This window comes from Parambassis ranga, chromosome 20 (genome assembly GCF_900634625.1).
Source record: "Parambassis ranga chromosome 20, fParRan2.1, whole genome shotgun sequence".
NCBI classification, from domain to species: Eukaryota; Metazoa; Chordata; class Actinopteri; family Ambassidae; genus Parambassis; species Parambassis ranga.
Window position 1 is genome coordinate 18,537,867 of NC_041040.1, and position 9,445 is coordinate 18,547,311.

The following is a 9,445-nucleotide window of genomic DNA, read 5'->3' on the forward strand; positions in this document are numbered from 1 at the left end:
AATTTGCAACAGGTGAGTCTGCCCAACCCGACTCCGCCCAGCAGACACTACCACCTCGATGAGCACCTGAGGAGAAACAAAGGCTGCTGACATCAGCACAACTACTAGCACAGAGTGTGCATGCTTATGCAGGGTTTTTTGTATGTCTATAAGAAAGAATAGTTTGAGTGTACAAATCTGTCATACTTTCAACTGCATCGACCGACCAGTAAAGTAAATTTAGGTCAAATTAGGTCAAAAAGAAGAGGCTGGGGAACTTTATGTAGGTCAAGTAACAATGAATTTGAATGATAGCGTTGCCACTTTATTTTGTTGAATGCTGGAAGAGCAAAATGTTTCTTCTGCTTCCCGAAATGTCCCGAAAATTTCTATTAATTATCAGCATAATTGTTAAGTGGAGAAGATGCTGACAGTTACATTTTAGCATGTAATATTAATTTCATTGATAACAATAGCAGATAACCTAGTCCCCAGATACCATTTTTGTATTTTTTTCCACAGAATAAAAAAATGAATACATTCAATATATTATGAAATAATAGGCTACATTTAATATATTGTATTTATTATTATTCTGTGCAAAAAAAATAGAAAAAATGGTATAAGACTATGTGATATATTTCACTGCAAATTGCCCACAAAACCCTGTACAATACTTGCTTTTGATATCAACAATACTGACATCCCATAATAACTATCTCATCCTGGAACTGGGTCCACACTCAGCCACACTTATGCTGCGTTTTTTATCTAAAACATAATGTCCTACAATGTCATGTCTGCTGCAACTCTCTCATATTCAGACTTCTGCATGTAAATGATTGAATCCTGCTGACAAAAAGTGTTCACAGACAGCGTGTGACATTAAGGCCTCTAGCTGCACCCCCCCACAGAGAGACTGTGAGCTTAATGATAACGCTGGCAGATTCAATTTCCATAACAGCCACATGTCCATTTTGGGATTCTCCATTCAGCACACTGCCAATGCCAAAACCACAATCTGGAGTCAGATATACACTCCTGTGTGTGTGTGTGTGTGTGTGTGTGTGTGTGTGTGTGTGTGTGTGTGTGTGTGTCTGTGAGCGTGCACAGTTTCTGAAAAGTGGTAATGATATAAAACATGACACTTGTATGTAATGATATGATGTAAAGTTTAATGGTATACTTTCTGCTATAATAAGGTATGAGTGCAGTTTAGATTTAATCCAGATTAAAGTTTATTTTACCTGTATGTAGTGTTTATGGTTATTCTGGCCAGACATTTTATTATTAGCATTTTAGCCATTTTCTTGCATGAGTCTTTCGGGAATTAATCCTGAAACCCTTAAATGTGTTAGCATTTCTGCACTTTTTAATTTGGACATTTTAACATGGAAGTTTGTAGTGATTGACACGCATTTTGTAGCAACCATCAAGTGACAATAACAGTAACAGTAAGATCCTGCTTGCTATAAAGAACAAACAATATATATATAAGGATGTGGAATATGTGTGGTGGGGAGGGAAATGCATACTGTGCCTTGTCTGTGCCTTTTTATGTTCCACTTATAAAAATAAGAGAACAATAGATTTTTTTTCCTTTCTGTGAAAAAGGCGTGCGTCATTGGGCTCTCTGAGCAGTGAGCGAGTGGGCACTTAGGCAGTAAGGGTAAACTGTTCTTTATTCATGTTTGTGCAGGAGATCATTTACAATCACTGTTACTTTTTGGTGTACTTATCCATGCTCACCCTGTGGTTACCTAAAAAAAACATTATACCTCTGATGTGTGCTGGGAAATCCTGCAGAGATTGAAGGAAAAATGTATGTTTAAGTCAGGTGGAACTACTACTAGACCACATCTGGAGGGGTGAGATTGTTATCAAATGTCAGCCAGGTGCGCATTAGTTCAGTGCGTACAGCACGACAAAATCCAAAAAATGAAAACCAGGAAGAAAAAAAATCACCTGACTTCACCTTCTCCTGCATGTCTGAGAGAATTGTATGTTTTAAATTGCCTCCTTACACAATGACTGATTGTGTTGCTTAGAACTAAAAGATTGTAAAAGGATGTAAGAGCTGGACAACCCCAACCAAGTAATTGCGGGGTCTCAATCAAGACTTGTAGTTGATCCCCAAAGAAAGTCCTCTAAAGAATACCAAGACAATACAAATGAGTTGGCATAGGAGAACCTGTGACCTCTCAATTCAACGCACATCCACAGGGACAGACTAATACGTTTTATAGAACAGAAAAAGAATTAGATAGGTTGGCAAGGCTAGGATGAGGTTCACATCATTCATCATTTAACTTTTCCACCCTTAGCCCACTATTTTTAGTACCTAACCTAAACCCAACAGCGACTGAAAACAGAGTGAAACATAATGCGGTATGGTACGATGCTGAACCCCAGTAGGAGTTGGGTTTTTCACACAAAGAGTGCCCCCAACACTCTTATCTCTGGTGAGACTCGAGTGCTTTGTACATCCCTACACCCCTATCCACCAGAACCTCTTATTGTCACTGTGGAGGACTCCTGTGCAGTAACTTGTAGGAATGGCTAACTCCATAAGAAAGTCCACTGAGGAAAACCTTCTAATGAGTGAGCAAGGGAAGGCTATTGAATCATGACTTTGACAGGTAGGTTGAGATTCCACTGTTTGAAGCAGACATGGCTGTCTAGAGTGGCCAGTAACTAGCCTGGGCAAAGTTCAAGAACCTAACCTTCCTTCTAACAGGCTGAAATATCATGGTATGATGCTGAACTCCAGTATCCTGGGTGAGAAGTCTGGAGGTTTAGGTTCATGACACCAAAAGGGTCTTTGTCCTTTTGTGCTACATTTAAAGTCTGAATAAGAACCCTGATCAACTCCAGAATTGAGGTACTACATACCCCATGATCTCTGACTGCTCCTAACAAAGTCAACAAATGGAACGGTGACACCATCCACCCCAATCTCCTGCTACGTGTTGCTTGAGTCTTTTTTTTTTTCGATGCAACATTCAAATGTGGGGAAACATCCACTGTGAGTATAAATGGCGCGTCTTATCTGGCATGTCTAGAAATAAAAACAAAGCATGACTCTGCGTCATCGATCGTCTTGGCCTATTTCTCTGCTCAGATCTTTACATGTAGTAGAGTTGTGTATTTTCTGTGAAAACAGATGCATGAAAATACGTCTTATAAATAGATACGGTGGCAGACATCTGCGGAAACCTCGTACCGCACAGTTCACACGCTACAAGTTGTATTTCTACGAGGATGTGTGGTCCTCTCGCTGACTGTAAATGTGTTTTTATCTGAGGAAACGCAGCCCTCAGGCGTCTACAACACCGAACTCATCTAGACAGTATGAAATCATCAGCGGAGAGGAGACACTGGCTTCTATTTCTGCCAGGAAAAAAAAGAAAAGTAGACATTTTAACTCTGCCTGCTTCAAAGTGTATGTGTGAGGGGATGGGGGGATTGGGGGGGGGGGTCACAAGACACTGAGCTGTACTTAGTGAAAGATGTATGAGAGAGACTCAGCAGACAAGAGCCTCGGGGAAAGAAATGTAAAGTGGGAGGAAAAATCATTAGCTTTGTTTGCATGTTCTCTCTCAATTATGTGGCAAAGCAGTGAGAAGAAGAAGAAAAAGAGGGAGAAGACCCACAGCTTGGATAACAATTTATCACTTCTGTATCAAGGATGCACGGGTTTTCAAAAGGTTTTTTTGAATTACAGCTCTCTGCTCCATCCCTCCTGCCCGGGCTGAAACACAAAGCCACATTTCACGGCGGTGTGGGGGGGGGGGGGGGGGGGTGCGGGTGCCTCTGTGTTTGTGACAAAAATATTGCTCATTCCACCTCTCAATATTTATCATGGTACAATTTCCAGCACCCCACCCCACCTGCCTCGCTCTCGAGGGCATGATTTATGACGAGCTCACACTCTGCTTCATCAGAACGACGATACGTTCATCACAGGGACTTTTCACAGGCATCAGTTTTGTTTAAACCAAAAAGCAGCAGAGGGGAAGAAGAAGAAGGAGGAGGGGTGGCAGACAGAGGTAGAGATAGATGGAAGTGAGGAGGAGGGCTAACCGGAGAGAGTGAAAGAACGAAGAGAGGAGAAAAAGAAAAAAGAAAAAGTCAGCATCGGGCTTATCTATACATCAAAGAGGTGACACTGCCTTGCAAATTTGCTAAAGCTCATTTGTAATGTTTTCCGCTTGTCACTGGCCTTAATGCACACAGCTCATGGGAGTCGCAGCCTGCCACATGATCAATGGGAAGAGAGGGAAGTTACATCTCACCATTAAACGCTTTTGACTCGCAATATGCAAAGAGCGCCTTCTATGAGTGATGCTCTTTTTTTTTTTTTTCTGAGCCGGCTGGGGAAAAAGTTGTCGGATAGATTATAAATTGCACTTTTGGTGCACAACTGAAGGCGTGATCTCCTGCATGCAAAAGGCCGGGGGGAAAAAAAATGTTTTGTTGAGCACTCTTTCAAAGTCACCCTCGGCCTCTAAAGCCTGTGAAGCAGTATGTGTGCGCAAAGGGTTAGAGTGGGGGTGGTGGCGGAGCGAGGGAGCACTGCTGCTGCTGCTGGGACTGGCGCCAGATGTAATGGGAGAAGAATCAGAGCTTGTTGGAGCCGCTTTGCTTCACCCGCCCCTCTAATGATTTTGCAGTGATTATGAACTGTCGTCAGGGTCGCGAGGCCTCTGCTTTCAATCATCCCCTTAATTGGCCAAGCTGGTCATTTTTATGGATTGGGAATCACTTTGTACTTTTAGAGAGTCCCAGACCATAACCACCTGGAGTACAACCTCATGTGTGGCTGAATTATTACGGTGATTAACACAAGGCGTGTGCGTTTTATGCTGTTGTGTGAATAAAGGATGGTGGTAAATTGTGTATGTTTATGGTTGAAGTTTTTATCTTAAAGCAACTGGGGGGTTTGAACTAAACCATGGTCTTGTCTTCACAAAACAACACAAAGCTTGGTCCGAAGTACAAAAATGCGACAGTCAAAAGCTAAATTTTCAAAGTTCAAGGGTCACGAAGACTGGTAAGGCTTGGCATAGCACACAAGACAACAAAGCAAGCTGGCTTAGAGACAGGAAGAAGGAAGGAAGACACACCTGAAATACAGAGGGAGAGACAATAAGGCACAGGTAAATGTGATTCACTGTGGTCCAGGTTCTTTCTGTCACTTCCTTGCCTTCTGTTTCTTGTTCTCTCATACAAGAGTCCCTTCCTTTGCTGGCTCTGTATAAAGTTTTTGAGTTTTTGTGTATATTTCCTCTTTTATTTTTTAGTTCTGTTCTGGTGTCCTGTTTCCTGTCACCTGGGTACATTAACTGCTCCAAATTGTTTGTCCGTTACCTTGAGTAGTCCAGCCTGAGTGTGTATACGTAATACATGGCCTTCATTGTGTGCCAGGTTGACTTTGTTATGTCATGTGCTTGGCTTTCCTGCCTCACTCCTCCTGTGTTTTCCAGTGTACTTCGAACAGGTTTGTTGAATTTTGACGTCTTGCCTGACCCCTCCCTTTTTTGGACTGTGTTATGGTGTCTGACGGGTTTTGCTGGTCACGATTTGAGTTTTGGCCTTATATTTGTTGGTACCATGGTCTGGTTGGAATTTTTTTCTGTATGTCTTTGTGCATGCTGTTTGTATTTTTGGACTTCTAAGGGCCCCTTGTGTTGTCTTCTCTTACAGTTAGCAGCAGGGTAACTCCACTTTCAAGTGGCTATAATGACATTTGCCTGACATATGCTGACCCCTGTCGCACTGTTATGAGATAATATGCCATGAACATAACTATGTAAGCAATTAAGTATCTACTACTACTCACTTTAAATGTCAGATTTGCCCAGGAAAGCCTCCATAGATGAGACCATCACATTCAACAATGCATATTTTGACCTTCACAGTCAGCCAAGGTCACACCTTTATGGACCTTCAAAGGATGCGCCACCTGAAATGAGATATGTTGTCAATGCTAATCTGGACAAAGAGGTGGAACATGAGTGGAGCTTAGAGGGCAGTTCACGACCTGAGTCCACACCTGCCTGTCACTCAAAGTGAAACAGTCTAATTACAGCATGAATTCCGAGTTTGAACAAGATGCAAAATGTAAAGCCTTCACCCCAAAAGTTGCCACTTGCTACCAATGTTACTGGCCCTTGTGTAGCCTATCTGACAGAATATAGCACATTTGCCTTGCATTTGCAGTGTGTGGAGGATCAGTTTGAAATAAACTGGTTATTGGTGTCAAGTAAGAGAAAGAGGACCAGATCTCATTAGACTCTGAGGATTCCATAATGTGACAGAAGCTTCATAAGGGGGGTCCACAAGTTTACTGGTATCGGCAAAATAAAGCATAGATTCAGATGAGGAGCAGATCCCAGTCATCAGTGGGAGGGAGAAAATTGCAAACTGGCACTCTGTGCCGCCATTAGCAGTGCATTAGGAAGCACCTGTCAGCTCTTAGAGTCTAATTCATACATGGAAATTATGACTTCTATAAAACAAACCTGGTGAGTAGCTTGTGTGGCTTTATGCTGGTCTGACTGCTAAAAAGATTTTTTTTGTCTAAACAAAAGAAGAGGTTTATTGTAATTTATGGGTTTTTTTGTTCAACCTTTGGAGAAAATGTAACATAGAATTTAGGTTCTTATTTTCTGACACAAAACATGAAACACCCCACATTACTGATTACAGGCCTTCATTCGTTGTTTGCTCTAAAACTTTGTGCCTGGTGCAGCAAATCAAAACACAGCAAATCCCCACAGGATTTTTTTTACCTCGATTTAGCTTGATATTTCCTCTCGTCGCACACATTTCACTGAATATATCCATTCAATTTCCTTGAGCCTGTAAAATCCATTTACTTTGGACAGACTGCGCACCCTTCCCAAACACCACAAGGGCAATAATGATATAAATGGCCCCGCAAATGAATGGAGATCTTACCGCTGCTGTATATCAATTCTTCTACTTAAGAGGAAGTTGAAAGATTTGAAGAAAAAAAAAGAGGACCTGGTCCCTGCCGTGGCGGCTTTTTGAATGCATGCTTCGGCTGAAAATTCCCCCAGGAGCGCACAGTGGAATACTTGGTTAAGCTGTTTATTGATCTTTGAAGAAGGAGGTGATCCCAGTCTTGGGCTTCTTCACGTGCGGGTGAGCCTTTTAGAGGAAGACCTTTCTGCACAGACCGTCACTACTGATACACATCACATATCCAGTCACCCATACACACACACTTTCACAGACCATAAAAGGCATCTATAGACATTCAGAGCACAGAGCACTCCATAGACTCATAGTTACAGTACAGGGAAATGTATCTTGTTTTAGCAACCCCTGATGACCTATTTAATGTGTGTGTGTGTGTGTGTGTGCAGTGACTTTTCAGCATTGCTCCTTGTCAGATGTCAAAAAGACAGATGTATAAATCCATATAGAGACATTTTCAAACAGAATGAAGTCTGTATGGTCAGAACATATCAATTACCGTATTTTCCAGACTATAGGTCTCACAGGTGTATAACTCGCACCAGCCAAAAAATGGGAGAAGAAAAAAAACATATATCGGTATAGGTCGCATTTTTGGAGGAGATTGATTTGACTAAATCTGAGACCAAGAACAGACATTTCATCTTGAAAGGCAAGTTATAATAATAATAACAATAGAATAGAGAACAACAGGCTGAACAGGTGTATGTTATGCTAACGTAACACATTGATGGCTGTTCAGCTACATGAAGCATAAAAACGAACTCAACAGGTGTCCTTGATGTAACATATGAACAGTTATTCAGATAACTGTAGCATAAAGAACATAACGAAACATTCCATCTCCATCTCACTCCAAATCACTACAGCCATTGAATTCTTCATCCTCGGTGTCACTTCTGAACAACTCTGCCAACTCCGGAGGTAGACGAGCCTAGAGCGCCCTCTAGTGACTGTCAGTGTGAAAATAACAAACATGTGAAATGATATATTTTAACATATAAGTCTTACCTGAGTATACATTGCATAGCCAGCCAAAGGAGGTGTGCAACTTATAGGCTGTAAAATACGGTACTCCCTGGTGTTTTCTCATTGTACTCTGTGGACCCGAGATGGCAGCAAGCATAAGCAAGATATTTTGAGCTCACCCATTGTTTGTCTATCTGTGTTATACTGGCAGCCTGTCCAGAGTGTAACCTGCCTGTTGCCCATTAGGAGCTGGGAGCAGGCACTGTCTGTTCTTATTTTTGTCCAAGAATTCTAACTACCATGTGTAATTGTTGGTCATGTATGTTTAACTGCATGTTTGGCAATTGCTATTTTAATTATTGTTTATGACATGGACATCAACATTAATGACCAAAGTGAACTTGCTGAGGACGTGATACACACAAACACACACACACATAATTGCTCATGTAGGAGCCTCACACTGCACTGCAGTCCAGACAGATTGGACTGTTTACTTGGCTCCCAGGAGTCAGAAGCATATTTTTCGGCTGATCAAGGCTTTGGCTGAACAGTCCCTGTGTTAAAAACTCCATACTGTGGCTACTGTTGTGTTATCTTGACATGTAACCATTAATTAATTGATGATAATCAGTGAGGAGAATTAGCATAGCCTTCCGTTTGACTTAATTAATTACCTAAGCCGGGGCAATGGGGAAACACTCCAACAACAATCTGATTAGTTTTAAAAATAATGACTGTTTGTCCTCAGCTGCAGTCAGAGCATCATTTCAAATACCGTGATAGGTTTTAGCGCAAAGACGTGTAGAGGAAAAGGACCCATCAGGGACGTGATATATTGCATGTAAAGCCATGTAGAGAACATGCATGCTAGCAGCAGAAGTCACACATGAGCAGCAGTAAGTAATTGTACTCATTATGACATTCAGATTGGTGCTGAGCTACAGATTAAGGAGAGGATAGCATAGCATTAGAGGTTAATTTAGCATCCATGCAGCCAGGTGTTACAGAAGCTGTATTTGACAGGAACAATGCTAAACTCACTGATGGACTGAAAGGGTTCATTTACATCTTTGGGCAGATGTTAGGCACAGCCATAGAGATGGTTGTCATCATGTTCCACATAATGAATTTTAAAGTCTGTACTTTTACATTTCATTGCATTAGCCAGCTACATTAAAGCTGACATTAAAAGCAAAGGGTGCATTTATTTAAAACTCATTCATTTAGCCACGATCATGCAGCTGGCATGAAGATGCCAGTGTTGATATCCCACACATGCAATGATATATCATTCTTTTGAATCATTAACAAAGCAAACCTTGTAATGAGATTCATCAGCTTCTTACTTCCAAGGTCAAGTATTCGTTTGTTTTCTTGCTTAGGCTGCAGCCCCTGCGACCTGACCCCAGATTAATGGAAAATCATGACTGCAATGTTTTTGCCAGGGTATCCTCCCTTCTGTCGGGAACCCACTTTCATCCTGGACTAT